The following is a 17508-nucleotide window of genomic DNA, read 5'->3' as shown; positions in this document are numbered from 1 at the left end:
GCTTCCTGAAATAAGCCACTTCCTCCAGGAGAGGGCCAGCTCCAAATCCTCTTGAGATAGGCTGAATCTTCAAATCTTCCAAATGACCACTGAAGCACAGAAACCATCTTTAAAATGAAATCATTAGCTGTGTTCTCTCAACAGGAACATCCACATCTTCACTGAGTTTCAATCTACTAACCACTTAATAATCAATTTTCCAGGAATAGTTGGGGCTGGGAATACCCCACATCTGCCCCTTGGGGGTAAAAGAAGATTTGGTTTCCAAGGCCTCTCAGGCCCTGGCTTTCCAGAGTGCGAGAAGTAGGGCAGGGGAGGAAGATTGGTCTGCAAGGAGCAGGCGCCTTGTGGAGGGGTGCAGAGAGTGCAACAGGGCCGATGGGAAAAGTGAGCCCATCCCCGGCCCACCACCTGCAAGGCAGCCAAGGTGGAATCATTCTGAGATATTAGTTCCCAAAGTTGAACACTAAAATACCCAGTAACTCAGCAATTATACCCCTAAGTGTACACCCAAGTGAAATGAACATATAACAAGTTTTCAAGACAGTTCATAGCAGCACTGTTTACTATAATCTCTTTTCTTTATGTTTTATCCAACTTCAGGTATTTCATTACAGCAACAAAAGTGAGTGAAAGCAAGAAATAAGGAAAGGAAGAACATGTATTAAACATAAGTAATCACCGAAGTCCTCATTTTTGTTAGGCCTAGTGGGGTCATGGATACTTGTTGCATTACTATAAATTATGTAAGAAATGAAAAAAAGAAGAAAAGAAGAGAGAATGAAGAATATAGGAAAGCAAACTATGCATTAGTCAAAGATAAATGTCTGTTACAAAGCAGAGATGATTGATCTGATACTTTTTACCTGAATTATAAACTCAAACACATAACTAAAATGATAGGGCATGACTGCAAAGTTTTCTGCCTCTTTTCAATTGTAGCCTTGCTGCTCAAAGTGTGGCCCATGCCCAGCAGCATACACACCATCTAGCACTTTTCTGGGAATTAAGATTCCTAGCTCCCCTAAAGAACCTACTGAAGCAGAATCTACAAGAAATCCAGGTGATCAGTGCAGAAGCACAGATCTGCAGCATTTCCCACTTTAGAAATCAGAATAATCATTCAAAAATGTCGTGCTTAATGGCCTTTGATGGCCCAGACACCAGCGGTCTTGATCATATTTGTCTTGGTCTCTTCCTGCCAGCAACTCCTTTATACCCACAAGACTCACCCTTGTATGTCAGCCCTAGAGTTACTGCCTCTGTATAGCTCCCCAGACTTTAAGTTGAGACTGGTCACTATGTACATTTTATCTCCACTCTACCCTAGTCCCACTCAACAGTACTTTGATCTCATCACCTAACTTGATTCATCAAACTTGTTTGCGATTACACATGTATTGGACCATGCAATTCTAGTTGTTGTGGTCATCTCTGAAGTTCCAGTGGTTTGCACTTCGGCACTTTAACCTCCTAACACATGGTTATTTAATGAGAATGAATGTAGCATAAAATAAAGATGAATTTTAAAAATCATGAGAACTCAACAAATCCTGAAATAACTGTAGGTGCTTACAATGGTTATAACCAGAACAACACAATTTACAAAAATAGTTCTGCCAAGGTATCACAAGGTCATAAGACAATGACATAAGTTTCTGAGTCAGAAAGAACTGCTTTTATGTTTGATTATTTGATCATGTAGCAAACACATTCTTGTGTATCCACGAGTTCCACATCCATGGATTCAACCAACTTTGGATCAAAAATGATGGAAAAAAATGCATCTCTGTTGAAAATGTATATGTATTTTTGTTGTCATTATTCTTTAAAATACAGTATAATAAGTATTTACTTGGTATTTACATTGTATTAGGTATTATAAGTCATCTAGAAAGGATTTAAAGTATGCAGGAGGATGTGCATAAGGCATATGCAAATATTGCACCATTTTACATACAGGACTTGAGTATCTATTGATTTTGGTATGTATGAGAGTCCTGGAACCTATCCCCATGAATACAGAAGGACAGGTATATTTTTGAGCACCTATTATGTTTCTTTGTTTTCATTAAATTCTTTTATTGGTACATTTTAGGTATACAATACATTTACATTTCTCATTGGGAACTTGTACCTTTACATGATGTATCTTGGTTCTTATGTTTTCCCCATTCCCTGCCCTCCCTTCACCCCTCCACCTTTCCCTATTTGCAAAGAATTTGTTTCCATTTTTTCCATTTCTCATCATTTTTCCTTTCCCCTGCCCCTCCCACTACCCCTACCCCTTTGGACCTTTTCTTCCTATTTTACATTATCGATTATTCATTCTAATCATTGGTACATTTTAGGTATACAATATAATGACTTTCATCATTGGAAATTTGCACCGTTACATAGTCTCTCTTGGTTCTTACTTTTGCCCCTTACCCTGCCCTCCTTTCAACCACTCCAAACCTTCCTATTTACAAAGACTTTGTTTCCATTTTTCATTTTCTCATATTAATTCCATTCCCTTCTTTCCCTTTCCAACTTGCCTTTCACCTTTGCCCCTTTTTTTCCCATTTCACATGATCCATTATACCTTTTCATCCTTGTTTACACTTTCAGTTTCTCACACTAGAGAAACTATTTGGTATTTACACACATGTGTCCTATTTATTGCACTTAAGAGTGCCACCTCAATGTGCATCCATTTAGCTATAAATGTCAGTAATTTCTCATGCTTTATGGTTGAGCAGTACTCCATCTTATAAAAAAAAACACATTTTCTTTATCCAGTCTCCAGTTGATGGGCATTTGGGCTGCTTCCAAGTCTTAGCTATTACAAATTGTGCTGCTATGAAGATGGGTGCACATATATCACTGTGGTATGATTCTTTTAATTTTGGGGGGAAGATACCCAGCAGGGGAATAGCTGGGTCAAACAGGACTTCCAGTCCTAGTTATTTGAGGTATCTCCATACTGATTTCCACAGTGGTTGCACCAGTCTACACTCTCATCAGCAGTGGACGAGGGCTCCTGTTTCCCCACTGCCCTGCCACTGTTTGTTATTGGTTGATTTCATGATAGCAGCCATTCTTTCTGGAGTGAGGTGGAATCTCAGCATTGTTTTTATTTGCATATATCGAATGACCAGTGATGTTGAACATATTTTCATATGTTTCTTTGCTATTTCTACTTCTTTGTCTGAGAAATTTCTGTTCATTTCAGATGCCCATTGTTGGATTGGGTCTTTAAATTTGGGAGGAGTGATCTTTTTCGGTTCTTTATAGATTTGAGATAGTAGGCCTGTGTCTGAGGAACAGCAGGTAAGGATTTTTTCCCACATTGTGGGTTGTCTCTTCACATTGCTCATGGTTTCTCTTGCTGGGCAGAAGCTTTCTAATAAGAAGAGATCCCACTTGTTGATTGTGTGTGCTAGTTCATGGGCAACTGAGGTTTTGTTCATAAAATCTTTTCCTATACCAATGTCTTCAAGAGTTCTACCTAAACTCCATTCCAGTCAATTCAACATTTCTGTTTTAATATTTAGATCTTTAATCCATTTCAATTTTAGTTTAGTGGATGGTGAGAGATATAGGTCTAGTTTTAAGTTTTGGCAAGTTGAAACCCAAATTTTCCAGCACCATTTACTAAAGATGCTATCTTTCCTCCAGTGAGGGTGTTTGGCTCCTTTATCAAAGATGAGATGGCTGAGTGTGTGTGGAGTTGTTTTGGCATCTTCTGATCTCTTCCACTGGTCCTCAAGTCTGTTTCTTTGACAGTACCATGCTTTTTTATCACAGTAGCTTTGTAGTATAGTTTCAATTTGGGGATTGTGATACCCCCTGCCATGTCTCCATTACCTAGAATTGCTTTTGCTATTCTGGGTCTCTTCTTGCTCCAAATAAATATTTGGATTGCTTTCTGAAGCTCTGTGAAGTATGCTGCTGGAATTTCAATTGGGATTGCATTGAATCTATATAGCAGTTTTGGAAGTATGGCCATTTTCACTATATTGATCCTTCCTACCCAGGCACGGGGGATCTTTCCATTTTCTGATATCATATTCAATCTCTCTTTTCAGAGTGCTATAGTTTTCAGAGAAGAGGTCTTTGATTTCTTTTGTTAGGTTGATTCCTAGGTATTTCAGTGTTTTGGACGCTATTGTGAAAGGAATTGTTTGCCCTATTTCTGTCTTAGTAAGTCTGTTGTTCGTGGAGAGGAAAGCTATTGACTTTTGTGTGTTGATCTTGTATCCAGCTACTCTACTGAATTTGCTAAGTAAGTCTAGAAAACTTTTGGTGGCATTCTTGGGGTCTTTATATGTAGAGTATCATGTCATCTGCAAATAATGACAATTTGACTTCTTCATTTCCTATCTTTATTCCTTTTATTTCTTTCTCTTGTCTAATTGCTGGGGCAAATGTTTCCAAAACTATATTGAACAAGAGTTGTGATAGTGGATATCCTTGTCTTGTTCCAGATTTTACTGTGAAGGATTTCAGTTTTTGACTATTATTATGATGCTGGCTATTGGTTTTTCATAGAAGGCTTTTATCAGATTGAAGTAGAGATGTTCTATTCCAATTTTTTGTAGGGTTTTTATCATAAATGAGTGTTCGATTTTTTCAATTGCTTTTTGTGCATCTATGGAGATAATCATATGGTTTTTGTCCTTGGCTCTATTGATACAGTGTATTACATTGATTGATTTGCATATGTTGAACCATACCTGCATCCCTGGAATGAATCCCACTTGTTCAGGGTGTATGATCTTCTTGATGATCTTCTTCATTCTATTTGCCAGTACCTTATTAAGGATTTATGCATCTATGTTCATTAATGAGATTGACCTATAGTTTTCTGTTTTGGTTGGGTCTTTCTCTGCTTTGGGAATCAAGGTGATGTTTGCTCCCAGGAATGAATTTGGGAGTATTGCTTCCCTTTCAATTTCATTGAAGAGTTTAAACAGTAGTGGCAGTAGTTCCTCTCTAAATATCTTGTAGAATTCAGTGGTGAAGTCATCAGAACCCGGGCTTTTCTTAGTTAGTAAGTTTTTAATTATGTTTTCAATTTCATTGATTGATATTGAATTGTTTGGAATTTTTAGTTCTTCTTCGTTCAACTTTGGTATTTCATACTTATCTGGGAATCTGTCCATTTCTTCTGTGTTTTCCATCTTATTGGCATATAGATTCTGGAAGTAAGTATTGATAATCCTCTGGATTTCTGTTGGGTCCATTGTAATTTCACCCTTTTCATTCATAATTGCATGTATTTGGGCCTTTTCTTTCTTTTTTCTGATAAGGTTGGCTAAGAGTTTGTCAATTTTGTTTATTCTTTCAAAGAACCAACTCTTGGCTTCATTAATTTTTTGTATTGTTCTCTTAGTCTCCATTGAATTGATTTCTCTTCTGATCTTTATAATTTCCTCCCTTGTATGAGTTTAGGGGTTGTCCTGCTCTTCTTTTTCTAGAAGCTTTAGTTTCAGCATCAGGTTGTTTAATTGGGCTCACTCTGTTTTCATAATATGTGCATTCACTGCTATGAATTTCCCTCATAAGACTACTTTCATTGTGTCCCATAGATTCTGATATGTTGTATTGTCATTGTCATTTAATTGAAGGAACTGTCTGATTTTTTCTTTAATTTCCTCTGTGACCCATTGGTTATTCAGAAGTGTGTTGTTCAATTTCCATGTGTTTATGAAATGTTTTGAGTTTCTTTTGCTGTGGATCTCCAATTTCATTGCACTATGGTCTGATAATATACAGGGGATAACTTCAATTCCTTTGCACTTACTTAAACATGTTCTATGTGTGAGTATGTGGTCTATTTTGGAGAATGACTCATGTGCAGCTGAGAAGAATGTGTATTCTGATTTTGTGGGGTGGAAGACTCTGTAAACATCTGTTAAGTTCATTTGTTCAAGAGTTCGATTGAGTTCTAGTATTTCATTACTTATTTTTAGTCTAGTTGATCTATCTATTTGTGACAGTGGGGTGTTGAGGTCCCCCACTACAATTGTATTAGTGCATATATGACTTTTCATGTCCATTAGTATTTGTTTTATATAGTTGGGCGCACTAGTGTTTGGTGCATAGATATTTATGATTGTCATCTCTTCCTCTTGGATTCTTCCCTTTACAAGGATGTAGTGTCCTTCCTTGCCTCTCTTCATCAGTGTTGGTTTGAAATCTACTTGATCTGCCAAGAGGATAGCTACTCCTGCTTTTTTTCAGGTTCCTGTCACATGCAGTATTGTTTTCCACCCTTTAACTTTCAGTCTATGAGTTTCCTTTTGAATTCAGTGTGTTTCTTGTATGCAGCATATTGTTGGATTTTGCTTCTTGACCCATTCTGCCAGTCTATTTCTTTTGATTGGTGAATTGAGACCATTAACGTTGATGGTTATAACTGAAACGTATTGACTTGTCATTGCCATGACATTTTCTTTTTGTTGGGTTCTCCCCCTTTCCATTTAATTTCTTGTCATGCCAGATGGGTTCATTCTGCTTTGCTTCCTGGGGTTGTGATCCTCAATGTCTGTTCCTAGGATATTGTGTCAAATTCTTTGGAGTGCTGGTTTGGTGTTCACGAAGTTCCTAAGGTGCTCTTTGTCATGAAAGTATCTTATTTCTCCATCCATTTTGAAAGATAGTTTTGCAGGGTACATCAATCTGGGTTGGAGGCTGTTTTGTTTTAGGGCTTGGAATATGTCACTCCAAGCTCTTCTTGCCTTGATGGTTTGTGTTGAGAAGTCTGCTGTGATTCTGATGGGCTTTCCTTATATGTGATTTGTTTCTTTTCTCTGACTGCTTGGAGAACTTTGTTCTTCTATTGTGTTTCTGGAATCTTAACAATTATATGCCTATGTGTAGATTTTTTTGATCAAGGCTATTTGGAGTCCTATATGCCTCACTTATCTGTATGTCAAGTTCTTTTCCCCTGCTTGGAAATTTTCTCCCATTACTTCTGTGAAGAGGATTTTTTTTATGTCATCTGCACTCTCTCCTGTTTCTTCATTGACTCCAATCAGTCTTGTGTTATTCTTCTTTGTATAGTCTAGCAGCTGTTGGATTGATTTTTCATGGTCCCTTATGATTTTGCAACAATTTATCTTTTCCTGGACACTAATTGCAATCTTATCTTCTATATCTGAAATTCTGTCCTCACATTGCCTCATTCTGCTGTGTAGACTTTCAGTTTAGTTTTTGATCTCCTGGAAATCTATTTGCATCTGTTTTATGGATTACATTTGTTTCCTATATTGGGATTCCATCATGTTCCTGAGCTCCTCTCTATATTTATTAATCATGTCTTGCACTATGGGCACAATCTCTGCTATTATGTGAGAAATTGTTTCTGATTTCATTTTTTCCAGATCCTCTTTTGTTGCCAGTTCAGTGGGTCCAGGTGGTTGCGTATCAGAGTATTCCATCTCATTTCCCTTTGGGGTTGCTGTAGGTGATCTGAAAGTTTGGTTTTGAGACTTGTTTAAGTGTCTACTCATTTGGATCAGGGTTGGGGGGGTGCTTTGGGGGCCCACATGGCTCACCTCTGAGCTGGGAGTGGTGGAACATGGGCTTGGAAGCCCCTTCCTCTGGCCTGGAAGCAGTTGGACAGAGGTCTGAAAGCCCCTTCCTTTGGGCTGGGAGTGGTGGAATGGGCACCTGGAAGCCCCGTCCTCTGGGCTGTGAGTGGCAGGACAGTGGCCCGGAAGCCTCTTCCTCTGGGCTGGGAGCAGTGGACCAGCAGCCCAGAAGCCCTTTCCTCTGGCCTGAGAGTGGTGGAACAGCCAGCACCTATCATGTTTCAAGCATGTACAGTGACTAGCCATAACAGCAGCAGCAAACCACCTTGCATGGTGACACCTTTGTTTCCTCATTTGTAAGCGTAGTTACCCTATCTGCCTCTTAGAGCTCTAGGGAGAAGTAAATGAGATAATCTGTGAAAATATTGCATTGGGTCACATTAAAATTATGTAGCTTGAGTATGTAGATAGCTTTTGATCTCTCTATATGAATTACCTGCATGAATCTTGCCTTGTATTCTACCATTCTAGGAGAGTAGAGTGCATGCATCCTGAGAGACCAAAGGGAATCTGACATCCTGCACATCCAGATGGTTAAGATGGAAGTATTGGAATCATGACAAAATCATCTTGGGTAAGTGTGAAATTCTAGACAAGCTGCCTTTGGAAGTTTTCCTCAGAGTACTGAAAAGTTATGGTGAGGATTTATCTTTTGCCTTACATTGCAGAGGAAGGGAAAGTTATGACATGTTTTGTTTTTTGTTTTTTGTTTTTGTTTTTGTTTTTTTGCGGTGCTGAGGATCAAACTTAGGGCCTCACATATGCTAACCAAGTATTCTACTCCTTAGCTACATTCCAAGTCCCTGAAAATGTAGAGAATTATGAGATGAGAAACTATTTTAAATTAATGCCCCTATCCTTACTATTTTATAGTAGAAATAGATGCATGTTAAATGTAAAATTTTATGTTCCTGATTTTAAGAATCAGAATCATTTATTTTTCATCTTATTATTTAAAAATGAAGGAAGGAAGGAAGGAAGGAAAGAAAGAAAGAAAGAAAGGAGAGAGACAGGGAGGAAAGAAGTTGGAAGAAAACATGAAGGAAAAAAGTAGGAGGGAGAGAGGGAGGGAAAGAAAAGAGGAGGAGAAATAAGAAAGAAAGAAAGAAAGAAAGAAAGAAAGAAAGAAAGAAAGAAAGAAAGAAAAGAGGAGGAGAAATAAGAAAGAAAAGAGAAAGAAAGAAAGAAAGAAAGAAAAGAGGAGGAGAAATAAGAAAGAAAGAAAGAAAGAAAGAAAGAAAGAAAGAAAGAAAGAAAGAAAGAAAGAAAGAAAGAAAGAAAGAAAGAAAGAAAGAAAGAAGCAAGCTAGCTTACTGATGGCTGCTAAGTGTCTTGGCATCTCCACAACACTGAGTTCTCAAACAGACCCTCAAATATCACAGTGAAGCACATGACCCACTCATTAACTCATTTCCCAAACTTGAGCTCTGACTAAATCTGTCCTCATTAGATACTAAAGAAACCATTGATGTAGCTTAGAGAATGCATGTATGTGAACAATTGCCTACAGCAATGACACATTGCTGGCATATATTTAAGGTCAACACGTGTGCATGTGGGCACACACACACAAACACATACACATTATAATGTATCTCTTGTATGATCAAAAGACAAATCCTCAGCAATTTGTGTTCTTCTGTCCTTTTATCTTTTCCTTCTTCCTTCTCTTTTTGTCTTCCTTTCTTCCCTCATCTTTCTCCTAAATCTCATACATTGCTTGTTCTCTGAAGGTCCCATTGTGCAGAATTCCTTTAAGAAAAGGCAGGAATTACATTTTTGCCCTAGCAGCATTAGAATACATCTTGTTTGGCAATTTCTATTTTACAACGCACATGAAGATTACTATGTGGAATTTAACAACCCAATTGGACATCTTCAGTTAAAGCCAAATTGGAGTTTATTTCCTGATTTCTGAAGGAGGTTGCTGGGCTTAAGGATAGAAGAACTTCTCACAGATGGCAGCATTTTGATTTAAAAGATTTTTTTTTCTGCCAAGAGATCAGTTCCAGACTTGCCCAACTAGTAGTGCTTGGGGGAAAAACAGAACGGAAGGTGGCAATTTGCTAAGAAGGAAGCAAAAACAATAATATTTACTTGATTACATTTTCTCATGTTCTAGTGCGGGGTAAATTGCAGGCCTAATGACTTCAGTGTTGAGAGTTTGCCCAGAACATAGCTTCCTAAGATACTGAGGCCTTTGGAGTTAAAAGAACTCAGCAGAGAGGAAATACTCACTACTGTCACCATTAGGGTTTCCTACACAATGTAAGCATTTCCAATAATACTGTTAGACTCTGCACATCATTTTCCTGCTCTTTTTACTGACTACAAAATGAGCAGTAAAAGAATAGAAAATACATATGGATTATTAATATTTTTGTTATTAGTTAATGCATTAGAATTTCAAAGCCCTTTCATTATTGACAGTTTTTAATCCCATAACATTGGGCAATGATATTCTTATGAATATTTAGTAGGTGAGAAAACTAATATTTTCTGTTCTTGCATATGACTAATTAGTTTTTTAGACTTGAATTTTGTACAAGTGTCTCCTCCTATTATTATTGAAAGAATTAATTCCCTCTTCTTGCTGCAGGAATCCCAGGCTGCTCCTGACAAAGGCTCTGCAGGCTCAGAAGAGACAAGGCTCTGTGGCCTCAAGGGTCAAGCTGGGCTGGGCTGACCACTGTCCAGGTGGCTAACCTGCTTCAAAAGCTTGGTCCATCCTCTGCCCGCCTCCACCTGTGTGGCCCATGCAGGCTCTGTTCCTTCCTTCCCAGGATTCCGGCTACAGGAAGCATAGGTAGAGACTCAAGACTGGCCAACTTGTGTTTAAATCCAAGTTTCACTATCCCCCAACTTAGTGATCTTGGAGGGATTATTTACCACTTCAAATTTCATATTCTTCATCTTTAAATTAGGGAAAATCATGCCTAACTTCTGTAACTGTTATAAGGATTAAATGCTGCAGGAAATGAAGGGGTAAGTGAGCTAAGCTCCCAGCACAGAACAAGTGCCCCCTGGTTTGCTTTGTTGTGGGTCCTAAGGGGACTTATGTCTGTATCTTAATGAAGGAGTAGGATCCTTGCTGCTACTGCTGCTGCTGCTGCTGCTGCTGCAGTGTGTGTGTGTGTGTGTGTGTGTGTGTGTGTGTGTGTGTGTGTAGGGGAGAGAAAGAGAGAGGGCAAAGACAGTGGGTCAGAGACAAATATATCCATCTCCCCTTGATTAGGGTAGAATTGCTTGGGATTTCCTCTAAGCAGGAGCAAGGCCTCTCTTCTCTTTGCAGACACGAATCCCGCCCTTGGTTTATAATTCTAGGAGGAAACCACAGTGGCAGAAATAGCTCTGGATTACAAACCCTGTGACCCAAAATTCCAACACGGCCAAAACCTATGTGAGTGAACTTGAGCCACTCATTGGCTTCTCTGGGTCACTCGTAAATAAAAACTCTATGTCTGCTTCATGGGGTTCAAGGAATTTAAGCTACCAGACATGTTGAAAGGTTTTAAATTATAAAGTAGCCTTCAACATAAACCTGTACTATCTTCATTAGTGTAATTACTCACATTCTATTCTACAACACTTATTTCTTCTTTAAATTCCTCAAGGAGACTAATACTTAAAAAGCTTCTTCCTAAAACAGACTAGAACTTTTCTTTGCTGGTACAAGGTCCAGCCTGTGTGGCCCTGACAGCTGAGTTTGGGGATCAAGGCTATCAGAGGCATCTTTTCTTAATCACTGGGAAATTTAGGGGACTCTCTCACTTGGAGGACTAGACAAGAATAACAGCTGACCCTTCCTCCATCTTGGCAGGCAATAAATGGTTTGCAAACACAGCTACCCACCTTCAAATAAATGGGCCCCCATGACCAGGTATTTGTAAAAGGTTAATTGAAGGCGTATTACACATTTTCAGGGAATCTCAGTCCAGGGACATGATTGCACTTGGTGCAATTTACCTAGTTTTCATCTCTCTTCTGCTTGCACTCATCTGATGATAAAATACCCTATCTCTATTACTGGCACTAGACCTTTAAATGGCAAAGAGCTGCTTTGTCATCAGATAGAGTCATGAGCAGCCATAAAGGAGGAGACACTGTTAGAATACTAACATGTCTGAGGCTATTGCATTATTGAGCCCCATCCAGTCAGGCAAGGGCTTCCTGCTAGAGAATAAGGGAAAGTGAAGCTTCTAAACTTCCTGTAGCAATACTCTCCATCACTTCTTGAGAGCCTGCCATGTGCTGATACATCCATAGCCTTCCTTCTGTCAAATTTAGAATTAAAACTGCTTTTTCCTTATGATTCCTTTCTTCTTATCCACTTCTTATATTCAAGGTTTAAATGATAATCATTTATCCTTTTTTTGCCAGCTGCATGCTAATACATAACTCTGTCTGCTTGGGTTATTCCAAATGTCCCTGGGTACGGATAGTGAAAATCTTTGGAGTATGAACATTCTCTGTAGGATTACAGTAGGCAGGTGAAATAGTGGGCAGAGCATTTAGAAGTTAAAAATGCATCTGCATCTTCAAATTGCTGGGCAACTGTGCCAACTGACTTAACCTTTCAGTACCTCTGCTCTCCTAGCTATAAAGTAGAACGCATTTAATGGTATCACTCCCCTCTTAATGGGACTGTTTGCAGAAATAGCTAATACTAAACCTTGTAAAACACATGGGGAAATATGAGACATGACAAGAGCCCTGATCTTAATTTTACTTTTCTCTAGGGCTGTGAAGAGTTGAGGAAAAAGATAGACAGAGAGGGGAACATGGTGGGCTGTCAGTCAGACTGCAGGGTACAAAGCAATTCTATTAAATACTCTAAACAATCAAGCCCTTTAATATTTTTACACCCCGGAAATCAATATGTAATATCTCCAGCATGGCAAACAACTACACAGTGCATAAAAGGAGAATGAATGCTGGAAATTCTTGCCTTCCTTGCGTGATAGCTTAGCACTCAGAGATGATAATGTTTCCACCTTATCTGCCAATCCTTCCTGTTCCTGGCCATCATCATTATTCTCTGCTACCTCTATACCAATCCCTGCATGCAAGAAATTGCCACCAAAGGGTACACTTTTAGGAGATGCCACATTCATTGTTCAAAATCCTTGCTTGAGGTCCCAAAGCATAAAAATGATACATATTTATACTATGCAATGTGATGTTTTGATTTGTGTATATATTGTGCAATTTTCAAATCAGGGTAAACACTATTCAAACATTTATCATTTTTATGATCAAAGCATTCTTTTAGCTTTTGGAAATACACACTAGATTATTGTCTATTGACTTGCTACTGTGAAATAACACACCAGAACTTTTTAACTATAATTTAGTACACATTGGTCAACATTTCTCTATCCCTTGCTATCTCCAGCCTCTGGTAACCATCATTCTACTCTCAACTTCTATGAGATTAACTTTTTTAAAACATTCTATGTATGAGTAAGAGCATATGGTATTTGTCTTTCTGTGCCTGGCTTATATCACTTAACATAGTAATCTCCAGTTCCATTCATGTCATCACAAATGACAGGATTTCATTCTTTATTATGGTTGAATAGTATTCAGTTGTGTGCATATATCACACCTTCTTTATCCATTCATCAAATGTATACTTAGGTTGTCTACAATTATTGGCTATTGTGAATAGTGTTGCAATAAACATGAGTCTCTTTGACATATCCATTTTACTCCCTTTGGATATGTACCCAGTAGTAGTATTGCTAGATCATATGATAGTTCTATTTTTTAATTTTTTGAGAAACTACCATACTGTTTTCCATAATAACTACATTGATTTGCATTCCCACCAACATTGTGCATTTAAAAGTATCATTAATGTAGTATGAAAGCATAAAATGCTGAGAGTAGATGACAGGAACTGCAGTGCTACTCAAGGTCACCTTAATATTTGGGCAGAGAGGCAAATACCTATTTATAGTGTGACTTCAATAGTTTTAGAAAGCATCCAAATATCACAAAAGAGCACTCTTCTGTATTCTCTGGGTGACTGAAATTCCACCAACAGCACTTAATATCTTTAGTTTAGGGTATTGATCTCTTCTAAAATATCTATATCCCTAAGAGTGGTAATAATTTAAGCTTGCTCCCTTAAGCTACTGTACCATCTTTTAAAGTTTTTGCTTTCTTAATTCATGTATATACCTACAGTCCTCATTTCCTTACTACCCACATTCTCCTTGATCTCATAAAATCTCTCTGTCCTCCTCTCACAATGGAAATCATTCTCTCCAAGTTTGTCGATGATCTGCCAAAAACCAACATTCTCATCACTTTTGAAGCTTTACTTGGCCTCTTACTTAATGAAACTCTTCCTCAGGATCAAGGGTACCATGCACTAAGACTGTCTGCAGTGGGCCTCCTGGATTTTCTATGTACCCTTCAGTGGTTCCTCTTCTCTTTCCCAGATTCTCCACAACACTAATGTATGTAAATTAATTTATGGTTAACCAAACATATTTATCTGTATTGTCATTGATTTCCAAAGCTTGAAGAAATAGGTATGTTATTATCATATGGATGAGGAAATTAAAGTTCAGAGTTGCCAGTAAGAAGTGAAGCTGAGAATTTAACTTAGGCTTCCTGACTCTGAACTTGTGATCTGCAATTAAAATGCTTCCTACTATTTCCTACCCTCTTCTGTTTCCTTTGAACTTCCCCTTAAAACAAATCCAGTTATCTCCATAGCTCCAACTTCCTCACTCTTTAATAAATTAATCCCTATTCCAGGATCTTAAAAATCTTGATATCTAATAGGAACCATAAATTTCTAACTGCTGGCCAACAGTGCGAGAAGGTCAAATGAGTAAGAGTTGACCCCTGGCACAGAATGTTGGCTTTTCCACTTCCTAATCTGATAATGTTAGGCAAGTTATTTTATCCCTGCTGTCTATTTATAAAATGAAAATATGAATAGTAGCTCTTACTAGTAGATTTACTAGTGTTGCATAGATTAGAGGAAATAATACAAGTGAAACACTTAACTATGGTGTTTGAGGCGTAGAAAAAGCTCAAATATAAATGTGAGGTACTGTAATTAGCTCTAAGAAAGAAATTTGAACAGGTAGACTTGGATGACTTGTTCATAGCCATTCTTTTTCTATTCAAATGAATGTCCTTCTTAGAATTCTAAATGTCTGTCCATGGTGCCAACATCATTTGTTCTATTTGTCTGGACTTGAAATCTTGGCCCTACACTTCCCCTTACCAAATCAGCTACCAAACTTGGCTTAATCTTTGTTCCTTGATGCCCAGCACTTATTCCCTTTTCAAAATTAGTACTTGCTAGATCATATTAATATTTTAAAATATTTTTGTGAAAATCACTTTCCCCTAAGTTAGATGATAAGCACCTAGAGGTTATCTTTCTATAACTTGAAATCATATGCATCCACAGTGTCTGTAGATCACTGACATCTAGAGGTTTCACAGAAAGTGAAACAGATCTATGTCCTGAAAATCTGAAAAAGGCAAAAGGAGCTAACTTGAGCCTAAAGGAATATCACTGTTCTTCAACCAAATTATTGTTGTTGCCTAAATAGGGAGGGAAAATACTGATATGAATTTTAAGAGCCTTTTACCAGTGTATGTGTATATTAATTAATTAATTAATTATATTTTGTGACATATACATCCCTTTGTATTTTTACTTCTGGAATCAATATTTTTACCACTTTTTGTTTGTTTGTTTTTTGGTGGGGGTTTTTTGTATGGTTTTGTAGCTGTTCTTTTATTTGTTTTTTTCTCATAATGCATACTTCTTGTCAAAGAGGGTCATGGCTATGTACTCATAGTGAGATACCAAGTATGTGTTAGTATAATACAGGAAGCAGTAATTTAACTTCTGTTAAGCACTTAACATGTAATAGTATGGGGAGCTTAAGTATGAGACCTTAAAATTGTGGAAATCAGTATGGAGATACCTCAAAGAACTAGGACTGGAAATCCCATTTGACCCCGCTATTCCACTGCTGGGGATCTTCCCCAAAGAATTAAAAGAATCATACCACAGTGATATATGTGAGCCCATGTTCATAGCAGCGCAGTTTGTAATAGCTAAAACTTGGAAACAGCCCAAAGGCCCATCAACTGGAGACTGGATAAAGAAAATGTATTTTTTTAATAAAATGGAGTGCTACTCAGCCATAAAAAATGAGAAATTAGAGACATTTATAGCTAAGTGGATGCACATTGAGGCAATACTCTTAAGTGAAATAAATAGGACACACATGTGTAAATACCGAATAGTTTCTCGGGTGTGAGAAACTGAAAGTGTAAATAAGGACTAAATGTATAATAGGTCATATGAAATAGGAAGAAAAGGGGCAAAGGGGAAGGAAGTGGGAGGGCTAAGGGAAAGGATGGAAGGGAATGGGATTAATATGAGAAAATGGAAAAATAGGAGCAAAATTTTTGTAAATAGGGAGGACTGGAGGGGTTGAAGGGAGGGCTGGGCAAGGGTGAAAAATAAGAACCAAGAGAGACTATGTAAAGGTGCAAATTTCCAGTGATGAATGTCATTATATTGTATACCTAAAATGTACCAATTATTAGAATGAATAATCGATAATGTAAAATAGGAAGAAAAGGTCCAGAGGGGTCAGGGTAGTGGGAGGCACAGGGAAAAAGAAAGAAGGGGGGAAAAAAATGATGAGAAATGGAAAAAATGGAAATAAAGTCTTTGTAAATAGGGAAGGGTGGAGGGCGTGAAGGGAGGGCTAGGAATGGGGAAAAAATAAGAACCAAGATGCATTATGTAAAGGTACAATTCCCAATGAGAAATGTAATTGTGTTGTATACCTACAATGTACTAAAAAAAGGATTTAATACAAAAAGAAAAAATTATTGTCTTTTCTTTATCACATTCCTATACTCATCTAAATTTGGAAATAGCCCAGTCATTTATATTTATCTTCTTGGAAGAGGGTGTTTATGAACTGTTTTTCAATAGGTAAGAAAAAAGAGTATTCATAAAATGGCTAGTAATAAATCTGAAAAGACATTGTCTTGAAATAGATGTATTTCTAGGTCAATCTTAAAGAAGTGAGAATAGCAAGGTATGAGAATACAGCTTTCTCCTTGATCTTTAACCTGCCTACATTGGTGTGGAAATTCTTTCAGACCTGGATCTTTTCATAGGCTCTCTGTGTCCCTCAGGCAACCTCCTGTGAAAGTCACCTTTCTTGTCTCTCCTTCTCTGTCAGGTGCTTTCCTCTCCATTCCCTCAGAAGCTTTTATCTCCTCCTGTCTTTTAGAACTTAACTTTTTTCTTTCATGCAACTTGACAGAAGCCCCAAAAGCCTGAAGATTATGGTCTTTCTTTGTATCTGTGTGTAAATCTTTGTAATTATATTCTCAATCAGAAAGGAGTCATTTTCTTCACACCTAAGCCCTGAAGCTCCCCTGTAAAATGTGCAACTTGCTCCTGACTCAACCTGCTTTAAGTTACTTACTAAATACCAAGCCTACAAAAGAACATAATTACTTTTCAAGCATACTTAGAATATACTGATCCTAAATAGGGACAAGAAGCATTTGTCCCATGTTTCTTTCCATCGTATTGGGTAAGAGTCAAAGTAAATTTCATATATTCTTAGCATCCTTGACTCCCTAAGTCTTCCAAGAGAAGTATGGAATTTGTATTTAATTCCTTGGGTTTCTCGGAGAAAATTGAATTTTGAATCCAAAATGAAGGCAATCATAATGATTCAGCCATCACTGAGCTGAGGAAGGAGCAGGAAAATGAATGAGATAGTCTTTATTTTCAATAAGTTTAGAGTCTACCAGGCAGGGAAAAGCACATATTCAGACCATAGATCTACAAAGCTGAATGTTAAAGGAATAAACAGAAGAAAATATTACTTGTATCTGGAGACTGGACACTTTG

This window comes from Heterocephalus glaber, unplaced genomic scaffold, assembly GCF_053883595.1.
Source record: "Heterocephalus glaber isolate CG9 unplaced genomic scaffold, H.glaber_assembly_v1.0 deba00000474, whole genome shotgun sequence".
NCBI classification, from domain to species: Eukaryota; Metazoa; Chordata; class Mammalia; order Rodentia; family Bathyergidae; genus Heterocephalus; species Heterocephalus glaber.
Note: the sequence above shows the minus strand (reverse complement) of the source record.